Genomic DNA, 12,188 nt, shown 5'->3' with positions numbered 1-12,188 from the left:
AGTCATGCTGCGTTCTTAACCCCGATGTGCCTGCACTGCCTGGCCCTGCACTGAATGAAAAGATGCTTGTGCCAGCAGGGCTAGATGCCCGCCCCCCGCATTGTGCCGCCTGTGGCGGCCCGCCCCCCCCCTTCCTACGCCACTGGTTAGGGTTACCGTTGGGATTAGGGTTAGGGGTGTGTTTGGATTAGGGTTTCAGTTATAATTGGGGGGTTTCCACTGTTTAGGCACATCAGGGGGATCTCCAAACGCGACATGGCGACCGATCTCAATTCCATCCAATTCTGCATTGAAAAAGTAAAACAGTGCTCCTTCCCTTCCGAGCTCTCCCGTGCGCCCAAACAGGAGTTTACCCCAACATATGGGGTATCAGCGTACTCAGGACAAATTGGGCAACAACTTTTGGGGTCCAATTTCTCCTGTTACCCTTGGGAAAATACAAAACTGGGGGCTAAAAAATAATTTTTGTGGGAAAAAAAGAGATTTTTTATTTTCACGGCTCTGCGTTATAAACTGTAGTGAAACACTTGGGGGCTCAAAGTTCTCACAACACATCTAGATAAGTTCATGGGGGGGTCTAGTTTCCAATATGGGGTCACTTGTGGGGGTTTCTACTGTTTAGGTATATTAGGGGCTCTGCAAACGCAATGTGACGCCTGCAGACCATTCCATCTAAGTCTGCATTCCAAATGGCGCTCCTTCCCTTCCGAGCCCTCCCATGCGCCCAAACGCTGGTTCCCCCCCACATATGGGGTATCAACGCACTCAGGACAAATTGGACAACAACTTTTGGGGTCCAATTTCTCCTTTTACCCTCGAGAAAATACAAAACTGGGGGCTAAAAAATAATTTTATGGGGAAATTTTTTTTTTTCATGGCTCTGCGTTATAAACTGTAGTGAAATACTTGGGGGCTCAAAGTTCTCACAACACATCTAGATAAGTTCCTTGGGGGGTCTAGTTTCCAATATGGGGTCACTTGTGGGGGATTTCTACTGTTTAGGTACATTAGGGGCTCTGCAAACACAATGTGACGCCTGCAGACCATTCCATCTAAGTCTGTATTCCAAATGGCGCTCCTTCCCTTCCGAGCCCTCCCATGCGCCCAAACGCTTGTTCTCCCCCACATATAGGGTATCAGCGCACTCAGGACAAATTGCACAACAACTTTTGGGGTCCAATTTCTCCTGTTACCCTCAGGAAAATACAAAACTGGGGGCTAAAAAATTATTTTTGTGGGAAAAAATTTTTGTTTTATTTTTACGGCTCTGCATTATAAACTTCTGTGAAGCTCTTATTGGGTCAAAGTGCTCACCACACATCTAGATAAGTTCCTTAGGGGGTCTACTTTTCAAAATGGTGTCACTTGTGGGGGGTTTCAATGTTTAGGTACATCAGTGGCTCTCCAAACGCTACATGGCGTCCCATCTCAATTCCTGTCAATTTTGCATTGAAAGGTCAAACGGCGCTCCTTCCCTTCCGAGCTCTCCCATGCGCCCAAACAATGGTTTACCCCCACATATGGGGTATCAGCGTACTCAGGACAAATTGTGCCACAACTTTTGTGGTCCAATTTCTTCTCTTACCATTGGGAAAATAAAAAATTGGGGGCGAAAAGATAATTTTTGTGAAAAAAAAATGATTTTTTATTTTTACGGTTCTGCATTATAAACTTCTGTGAAGCACTTGGTGGGTCAAAGTGCTCACCACACCTCTAGATAAGTTCCTTAGGGGGTCTACTTTCCAAAATGGTGTCACTTGTGGGGGGTTTCAATGTTTAGGCACATCAGTGGCTCTCCAAACGCAACATGGCGTCCCATCTCAATTCCAGTCAATTTTGCATTGAAAAGTCAAATGGCGCTCCTTCGCTTCCGAGCTCTGCCATGCGCCCAAACTGTGGTTAACCCCCACATATGGGGTATCAGCGTACTCAGGACAAATTGTACAACAATGTTTGGGGTCCATTTTCTCCTGTAACCCTTGGTAAAATAAAACAAATTGGAGCTGAAGTAAATTTTTTGTGAAAAAAAGTTAAATGTTAATTTTTATTTAAACATTCCAAAAATTCCTGTGAAGCACCTGAAGGGTTAATAAACTTCTTGAATGTGGTTTTGAGAACCTTGAGGGGTGCAGTTTTTAGAATGGTGTCACACTTGGGTATTTTCTATCATATAGACCCCTCAAAATGACTTCAAATGAGATGTGGTCCCTAAAATAAAATGGTGTTGTAAAAATGAGAAATTGCTGGTCAACTTTTAACCCTTATAACTCCCTAACAAAAAAAAATTTGGTTCCAAAATTGTGCTGATGTAAAGTAGACATGTGGGAAATGTTACTTATTAAGTATTTTGTGTGACATATCTCTGTGATTTAATTGCATAAAAATTCAAAGTTGTAAAATTGCGAAATTTTCAACATTTTCGCCAAATTTCCGTTTTTTTCACAAATAAACGCAGGTAATATCAAAGAAATTTTACCACTATCATGAAGTACAATATGTCACGAGAAAACAATGTCAGAATCACCGGGATCCGTTGAAGCGTTCCAGAGTTATAACCTCATAAAGGGACAGTGGTCAGAATTGTAAAAATTGGCCCGCTCCATAACATGCAAACCACCCTTGGGGGTAAAGGGGTTAAACTATTTCTGTAAGATGTATTAATTTATAGGTGAAAAGCAATGAAACAAGGTAATATCCCTGGCTAATCTCCTTAGGTCAAAAGAAAAAATATCCCCAGTTCATAAGCTGCTACTAATTCATCATCTGAGCTGTCAGTAAAAATAAAATCATGTAAATATAATTATAAATGACTGAGCTATATATGTGCCCGTATCTGGAAAGTCTAAATGTTAATGGTCAAAACCACAACATAAAACACTCTCAGTCCCTCCATGACAACTTTATTGAAAAGTATCAGCTGGGGGATGGTAAGAAGAAAACTTCAAATCAATGAAAACATCCTGGGAAAAAGGTAGGAGAATCAATAACTATTATGATGCTGCTATTATTACCTCTCAGCTGTAAAATCACTGTGGTCCCTGACTATTAGATATACCGTAACTCAATTATCATGTTTAAAGGGAATTTGTCAGTAGAATCAATCTTCCAAAGCCGTCTATACAGCCATGTAGGTCATAGAAAGTTTAATAAAATGATACCTTTATATCTACGATCCAATGTTTTATTCCAGAGAAATCCATGTTTTCCTTAATATCTAAATGAGCTGGTAAGATCTATGGGCCTCCCTGAGAATCTGAAAATCAGGAGAGCAGACTGTCAGTCATTGCATGTCTCACACTGGTAACGCCCCCTTTAATTTAAAATAATCTCTGGAGGCAGATTCTCAGGGAATATCCCTGTATTGTGTTATTACTGTGTACAATATTCTTACACGGTGACATCACTGTAATCCCTTCGCATGATCTCATAATGTTTGTAATCCATAATCTGTGACATCACTGTGTGCAAGATCCTATCCTGGTGTCATGATGGGCATGCCTCAGGCGTGGGAGTGCACGACGCTGCCTCCACTGTGTGCAAGTCAATTCTCCTTAAGTTCTCTGAAAATACATGTATTTGAGGCTAAAAATAATTTTTGGGCGATTGGACTTTATTACAAATGTTGCACCATTTTGCTTTCTAAGCTATTTGTTTCCTTGAACATTGAACTTTGATGTGGTCACAATCAACTCATAGGAGCTCAGAAAAAGGCAGATTAAAGAGACTTAAATTGTCCAGTCAGAGCGAGATCACTGATGGATTCTCAACTTATTATTATTATTTATTTATATAGCACCATTGATTCCATGGTGCTGTACATGAGAAGGGGTTACATACAAATTACAGATATCACTTACAGTAAACAAACTAACAATGACAGACTGATACAGAGGGGCGAGGACCCTGCCCTTGCGGGCTTACATTCTACAGGATTATGGGGAAGGAGACAGTAGGTTGAGGGTACTTACAGTATTCTAAAAAATATATACCGTATATATCGCCATAGGTGGACAACCCCTTTAACTCTGTGCTGTGACCAAGTTATCATTTTATCATTTTTTTTTACTCTGTATTATGACATCACTGTTTATTATCCCATTCTGCCTCATCAATGTATTATCTCTGTGTCATCCATCTTACTTGACTTTGCGGTGTTTATAGGGGTTGCCGCATCTTAATCAACCTGTAAAAAGTGTTTGTTAAAAGCAAATTGTCTCTTCAGAGGACGAGGACTAGAACTCTAGTGCCACCTACTGGAAGTAGTAATCCTAAAAGTTAATATCGACCCTCTAACGAGCCTTGTCACATGACTTAGGATAAAAGCCAAACCATAATCTCAGTTTGCACACACTGTGTTTCAGGGCCCCTCATTAGTGCAAAGTGTGAGATCTGGTTTGGCTGAATGAGAGGCGTCCGACCGGGATCCAAGGGGTAACGTTTCTCCTTACGGAGAATGACATGTCATCAACCCTGACATGCCAAGGTGATGAGACTTTTAAGCCTTGCAATGGACCTCTGGGAAATATGCAAATTGTCTCTTCAGAGCCGAAGAGGACTAGAACTCTAGTGCCACCTATTGGAAGCAGCAATCCTAGAAGGCAATACGGACCCTTTAACGAGCCTTGTCACATGACAGGATAACTTTGCAACGTACCTCTTAACAAAAACTCTCTGTTCTCAATAACAGAGGAATTTTCGATTCTATTATGTACAGCTCATTGCCTAGGTTTCCAGACACCCCTGCAATCTATCAGAGGTGGCCGGTTTCCTAGGCAAGGAACGTGCACACATTAGAGCTTGCAAGCACTACTCTGAGGCTTGCTGTGACCAGTTGGATAGATTCGGACAGTCCCTCTGCGCTCCTCCTCTGCTGTAGAGAGTGCAAGTTTCGGACCAGAGGCTCAGCCATGCCGCTGGCCAGAAATGTCAGTCTTCAGGAGCGCACTGCCCCCTCGGCAGGAAGGTAGAGGAGAGGTGCACTGCTGAAGAAAGAAGAGGATGCAGCTCCTTTAATGTCACGCCTCTAAGTCTATTATCCTTGCAGTTAGAAATGATAGTGTGCATTATATAAGAATTATTTCTGCATGGTGACAACCCCGTATGTATTTTCAGAGGCATAATTATGAGGGGTACAGATGCTTCGTCTCACCCGGAATTGGGACTTCAACTGTCCGAATTAACGGCAAATTTTCCAGTCCAGTTGCACGACTCAAGCAACACCCACCGTGACTCGAGTATTGCAGTACAGTCTATGTAGAGCATATCTAGCACTTTTACTATGGTATGAATAATTTATAGGAAATTATACAGAAGGCTGTAAAAAGCTTTTAATCCATACAAAAAGCCAACAAATGAATTTAAAGGGGCTGTCCAACATTGTCACTTCCCGTTGCACCTTTGAAGTAAATAAATTAGACTTCTCTGAGATAAGTATTTTGCAAGGAATAGGAAGAAAAAAGAAAGCATGCTCATTTAATTAAATTATTTAATCCCTTTAATTATGAATATAGATTTGCAATGAAAGGAATAGCACGATTCCAGGAATGGAGTTTTAGAGCGAGCACGCTCAGCATCGTCATACATTTGTGCGGCTCAATTAACCCTTTTATAGTATAAATCCCTGAGGTCGTTTACAGCAGACTGCTAAGTGTGTCCTCGTATTTGACATTTATGATTACGTTATCCCTCTGCCCTCCTCCCTTCTCTCTATCAGATTGTTGGGTCTCATGATCCAACAGACCTTCATATGCCGGGCTGCCTGAAGCATTGCTTTGGGTCCATGACTGCCCTCATTGCACATTCTGTTTGGGAGATCTCATTAACTGCACTGGTGTTTAGCATTGTATTCATGCGTGCAGACTGCAAATTCATTTATAAAAGCGTGCAATTAATATTTTCTCACCGTGTTCAATACACTCAACACCTCCATCACTTACGCCCTGCCTGATCGAATCTGTCTCCACGCAATCTTCATCTGTCCAATCACGAAGAGCTCCCAGTGATTCCCTATTTCTAAAGTAACCAACTCTTAAAAGTTGATATTTCTTTGTAATCTTGTTTAAAAAATATTTTTTATTTCCTATGTAAATATGAGAATTGATATGGGCATCCATTAAAGCCACAACTAGAATCAAAGCCGTAGGATTCACCACCCGCAGAAAATCTGCTAATATAAATAAAAAAAGTAAAAAGTTTAAAGGCTATGAACAACTTTGACATGGAATAATTTAATTTTAGTTATTAAAATCGAACTAAGTTTCAGTCTGCAATCTTCGTTTTTAGACCTCCTGATATGCAATTTGTAATCTGATCCAAGGTTCAGATTTTACTATTGTGGGAGTGTCTCTCCCAGTAATACAGGCTGGATGTGAGCTCCGCGTGTATCCAGGATCCTGCTATTTTCACTTCTCATATATCGGCTACATACTTCACAAATTTTCAAGAAGGGAAAGTGGGATAAGGTTTGCGGTACCGCAGCAATTTTTAAACCATGCCACCCCTAACCACACACACATTCACACCCCCAACCACACCCATCCAGCATTGGCAATCACATTGTTTTATAAACAATTAAAAACAGAAAAAAATATTTCCAGCAGATAATTAGTTAATTAATGAAACTGAACTAAGCTTCAGTCTGCAATCTTCATTTTTAGACCTATTGATATGTAGTTTGTAGTCTTATCCAAGCTTCATATTTTTCTATTGTGGGAGTGTCTCTCCCAGTAATACAGGCTGGATGTGAGGTCTGTGTGTATCCAGGGTCGTGCTGTTTTCACTTCTCATATTTCAGCTACATACCTCCCAACTTTTAAAGAGGGGAAAGGGAGATAAAGTTTACGGCGCACTATGTGCACCCCATCAATTTTTAAACCATGCCCCCCCCCCCAACCACGCCCATTAAGCATTGACAATCACATTGTATTTTAAACAATTAAAACCTGGGAAAAAAAATATTTCCAGCAGATAATGAATTAAAATATAAACTCAAACTTGGTTGTGTTACTTTTAAATAACAATATTTTAAACTACAAACTGTATTTATTTTTTATTTAAATTTAATGCAGATCGACTCTATTACATAAAATTTCTTTAAATATATTGTGCTTTTAATAGGAGCAATTAGAGAATGAAGTAAATTTACTGTTGTGCATGTCTGCTGAAATCTTGAGAAGCGTTCATTCTTAACAGTGAGGTCAAATGAAGCCGCAGGAGCGGTCCGTGACCAGTCTGTGTCGGCAGAGATCGGTGCTGGACAGAACAGGCAGGTAGCAACTTCCTGCCTGTAAATTATTATCCCCTTAAGAAAAAATATACTGAAATCCCGGATAACCCCTTTAATTGCCCCAATTAATCAACAACACATTATTATTAGTGATGAGCGAGCGTACTTCGATAACGTGTTATCCGAGTATGCCGGGTGTAGGTACGGACTGGGGCTAAAATTCAGTCCTGGCATCTGAAATCACACAGGCCCATGTTGTCCCCGTCACCATAAACCAGATGGGATATGTCACTAATATTACCCTGGATGGAGGAAAGGAAGATTTACTACAAGACCAATATGTCTAATGATACCCATGGCCTGCTGGGGTAAGTGACGGAGTCAGCGACTTTGTGCTCCATCACAACTCTTAACAGTATGGGTGTCTTGAGAACACCAATTCTGTTAGCAATGTAGCAGACAAGGCCACCCATGACCAGACAGGCCCTTCTGGCATTTGCCAGAATTGCCAGATGGCCAAGTTTGGCCATGCCCGGGTGTAATCCGAGTATTTTAGGCGTGCTCGAATAATATGTTGGGTCCCCGCATCTGCATTATTCGCGGCTGTTAGACAGCTGTAACACACGGATTGATTTCCTATTTGTTGGGCAATCCCTGCATGCAGCCGCAGGGACTCAAACATCCACGCCCAAGATACTCGGATAACACAGAGCATGCTTGCTCATCACTAATAATTATTTGTGCGATTTTGGCCTTAAAGGAGCATGGACCTTGCCATGTTAATTGTGTTCATATTGTGCCGAGGTCTGGGAATGGGATGAAACAACAGATGCACAAACACATGTAAAACCAGCTAGCACAAACATTGACTGGCAGTGGGAACTGGCTCTTAGGGGTTTATATAGTTAAAAGCTGCACTCCGTGCTGACAGCAGGAAGAAACCCAAACATGATTCATTCCTTAGCTTCTGGACTAGCAGAGCCACAAGTCTCAGGAAAAAAATAGGATTGATGCTGTCAAGCAACATCTGCAATAAAGGTGCGGAGGTGCGGTGCCGCGTAACGGCCAAAGACGTAAGCGGCACAAGTGTTACACTACCCAGTACTTATTTACTCTGCATTTGCTTTGTACCAAGTACATAACCTGTTTTCTTTGCCTTCCCTGAGACTGTAGATACTTTCTCTCTTTTAATGCTGTTGGAACTTAAACGCTTGTACTTAGGTGTACATAGAAACATTTTTATTTTTCCTATTTTTTTTTCTTTTCTTTTATTATTTTGCTGCTAGATTTTGAAATTGAACCTGGTTTCATTGCCCTCCCTAACACTGTAGATACTTTCTCTCTTTTAATGCTGTTGGAACTTTACTTAAAATGTACAAAAATTCTATGCATAGGTGTACAGAGCCTTTAAAGAAAATAAATTACACGCTGGATACTTTCATTGTTGGCGATATATCCAAAACTTGAAACTTCATTATAATGGCAGGAAATATAAAATATGATAATCATACAGTAATGACAGAAAGTGGCGAACATTAATGACACAGAAGGACTATAGTTAGTAGTATAGTATAGTAATGTGCAGCACGAAACTATTCTACTGCATTGGGGAAAAAAATGTATATTAAACACATTTACAGTGGGGCAAAAAAGTATTTAGTCAGTCAGCAATAGTGCAAGTTCCACCAATTAAAAAGATGAGAGGCGTCTGTAATTTACATCATAGGTAGACCTCAACTATGGGAGACAAACTGAGAAAAAAAAATCCAGAAAATCACATTGTCTGTTTTTTTTAACAATTTATTTGCATATTATGGGGGAAAATAAGTATTTGGTCAGAAACAAACAATCAAGATTTCTGGCTCTCACAGACCTGTAACTTCTTGTTTAAGAGTCTCCTCTTTCCTCCACTCATTACCTGTAGTAATGGCACCTGTTTAAACTTGTTATCAGTATAAAAAGACACCTGTGCACACCCTCAAACAGTCTGACTCCAAACTCCACTATGGTGAAGACCAAAGAGCTGTCAAAGGACACCAGAAACAAAATTGTAGCCCTGCACCAGGCTGGGAAGACTGAATCTGCAATAGCCAACCAGCTTGGAGTGAAGAAATCAACAGTGGGAGCAATAATTAGAAAATGGAAGACATACAAGACCACTGATAATCTCCCTTGATCTGGGGCTCCACGCAAAATCCCACCCTGTGGGGTCAGAATGATCACAAGAACGGTGAGCAAAAATCCCAGAACCACGCGGGGGGACCTAGTGAATGAACTGCAGAGAGCTGGGACCAATGTAACAAGGCCTACCATAAGTAACACACTACGCCACCATGGACTCAGATCCTGCAGTGCCAGACGTGTCCCACTGCTTAAGCCAGTACATGTCCGGGCCCGTCTGAAGTTTGCTAGAGAGCATTTGGATGATCCAGAGGAGTTTTGGGAGAATGTCCTATGGTCTGATGAAACCAAACTGGAACTGTTTGGTAGAAACACAACTTGTCGTGTTTGGAGGAAAAAGAATACTGAGTTGCATCCATCAAACACCATACCTACTGTAAAGCATGGTGGTGGAAACATCATGCTTTGGGGCTGTTTCTCTGCAAAGGGGCCAGGACGACTGATCCAGATGCATGAAAGAATGAATGGGGCCATGTATCGTGAGATTTTGAGTGCAAACCTCCTTCCATCAGCAAGGGCATTGAAGATGAAACGTGGCTGGGTCTTTCAACATGACAATGATCCAAAGCACACCGCCAGGACAACGAAGGAGTGGCTTCGTAAGAAGCAATTCAAGGTCCTGGAGTGGCCTAGCCAGTCTCCAGATCTCAACCCTATAGAAAACCTTTGGAGGGAGTTGAAAGTCCGTGTTGCCAAGCGAAAAGCCAAAAACATCACTGCTCTAGAGGAGATCTGCATGGAGGAATGGGCCAACATACCAACAACAGTGTGTGGCAACCTTGTGAAGACTTACAGAAAACGTTTGACCTCTGTCATTGCCAACAAAGGATATATTACAAAGTATTGAGATGAAATTTTGTTTCTGACCAAATACTTATTTTCCACCATAATATGCAAATAAATTGTTAAAAAAACAGACAATGTGATTTTCTGGATTTTTTTTTCTCAGTTTGTCTCTGATAGTTGAGGTCTACCTATGATGTAAATTACAGACGCCTCTCATCTTTTTAAGTGGTGGAACTTGCACTATTGCTGACTGACTAAATACTTTTTTGCCCCACTGTAGTTTTCCTGCAGCTTTTTCTACAGGATTTTCACCTAAAATTAATATTAGTAAATAAGAAGTTAAAAAGTAACTGAAGTTTGGTCATTACTTTTCTTTTGCCTACTGAATTATTGTCACTTTGTATCTTGTTGCAGCAGCCTTGTTAGTGGCATAAGGGATAATTTATGAAGTGAAATGATTCGTTATGCTAATTTCAATGACAGTTAAAGGATGCGGACACTTTTGGGGCCATTTTTCTTAAATGCAAGTATTTTTTGCATTTGCCGAGAGGAGCTCAGAAGAAGAAGGAAAATAAAACTTACAAATTCTCCTGTCAGAACAATCTCACTGAGAGATTCTCAGTTAACTCATTCTGCAGCCAGCAATAGAGAATACAAAACAGAGGCTTTAAAAGGCAGACTGCAAAATTTCCAATAAAATCAATTGAATTTTTTTTTTTTTTTAGCCAAATGAATACATTTAAAGGAAAACAGTCAAGCGATTAATCATGCAGCCTGAACCATGGACAGCTTGAATTGCAGTACAGCATCCAGGTATATTATGGTTGGAGATGCTGCGGAATTTCAAGCAAAATTTACTTTGAAGATCTGTCTGGGAACCATAGCCAGGGACAAAAATAGTCTGGCTCAGCCGCCAGCCATCTTCTCATAGAGCAGCAGCACGTGATTGACAGGTCTATCCTTTGCTTGTACCTAGGGAAAGACGTGTCAATCACTGGTTATGGTCCACGGCTCAACCTTTAAAGTATATCTTCTCTGAAAAGCTGCAAATTGATGCTGCTCAGGAATTGGACAGCATGTAGAAATAAAAATGCGCCTGAAGGTGTTTATAACTTTTAAAAATAAAACTTTGCTTTGACATTTTTAGCCTTATGATTAGTTACCACTTGTTATTTAGTTACATACCGAGTTGATAAAAGACCTTCAAAAATGATGGAAAAACGCTCCAGAATGGGATGTGAATATCTTTTATTCTTATTTTACATGGGGGAACGTAACATTTAACCTCTTCACTCCCAGCCTGTTTTCCCCTTCCTTACAAGGCCAAATTTTACAATTCTGACCAGCGTCACTTTATGTCCTAAATAACTCTGGAACACTTCAATGGATCCCATTGATTCTGAGCTTTTTCGTGACACATTGTACTTTATTTTATTTTAATTATACACTTAGGTCGATATTTTTGCGTTTAAATGTAAAAATATCGGAATTTTGGAGAGAATGTTAAAAATTTTGAAATTTTCAAACTTTTCATTTGTGTGCCCTTAAACCTGAGAATTATATCACACCAAATAGTTAATAAATAACATTTCCAACATGTCTACTTTACATCAGCATGATTTTTGTAAGACTTGTTTTTTTTTGTTAGGACGTTAGAAGGGTTAAAAGTTCACTAACTTTTTTTTGTTTTTCTAACAAAATGTAAAAGACCATTTGAAGAGGCTTTGAGGGGCTTATAAGTCAGAAAATACCCTAAAGTGACACCATTTTAAAAACTGCACCCCTTAAAGTGCTCGAAAACACATCCAATAAGTTCATCAACTGTTCAGGTGCTTCAATGGAATTAAAGCAATTTGTAAGGAAAAAATAAAAATTGTACTTTTTCCCACAAAAATGTTGCTTTAGCCCCAAATTTTGTATTTTCACAAGGGTAACGGGAGAAAATGTAAACTTATGTCATAGGTTGTGAAAAAGATGTCTGCCCCTTTCTTAAATT

The 12,188-nt window shown here is 40.2% G+C and overlaps 1 protein-coding gene across 2 annotated transcripts in view; it reads right to left on the bottom strand.

Annotated features, from left to right (window-relative positions):
* The window catches only part of LOC138648686 (sodium/calcium exchanger 1-like), a 103,136-nt gene that overhangs the window by 58,506 nt on the left and 32,442 nt on the right, over positions 1 to 12,188 (bottom strand). The gene's annotated exons all lie outside the window — the stretch shown is intronic.

Source organism: Ranitomeya imitator, chromosome 9, assembly GCF_032444005.1.
Source record: "Ranitomeya imitator isolate aRanImi1 chromosome 9, aRanImi1.pri, whole genome shotgun sequence".
NCBI classification, from domain to species: domain Eukaryota; kingdom Metazoa; phylum Chordata; class Amphibia; order Anura; family Dendrobatidae; genus Ranitomeya; species Ranitomeya imitator.
The sequence above is the reverse complement of the archived record's forward strand: the minus strand, read 5'-3'. Positions and strand labels throughout refer to the sequence as shown.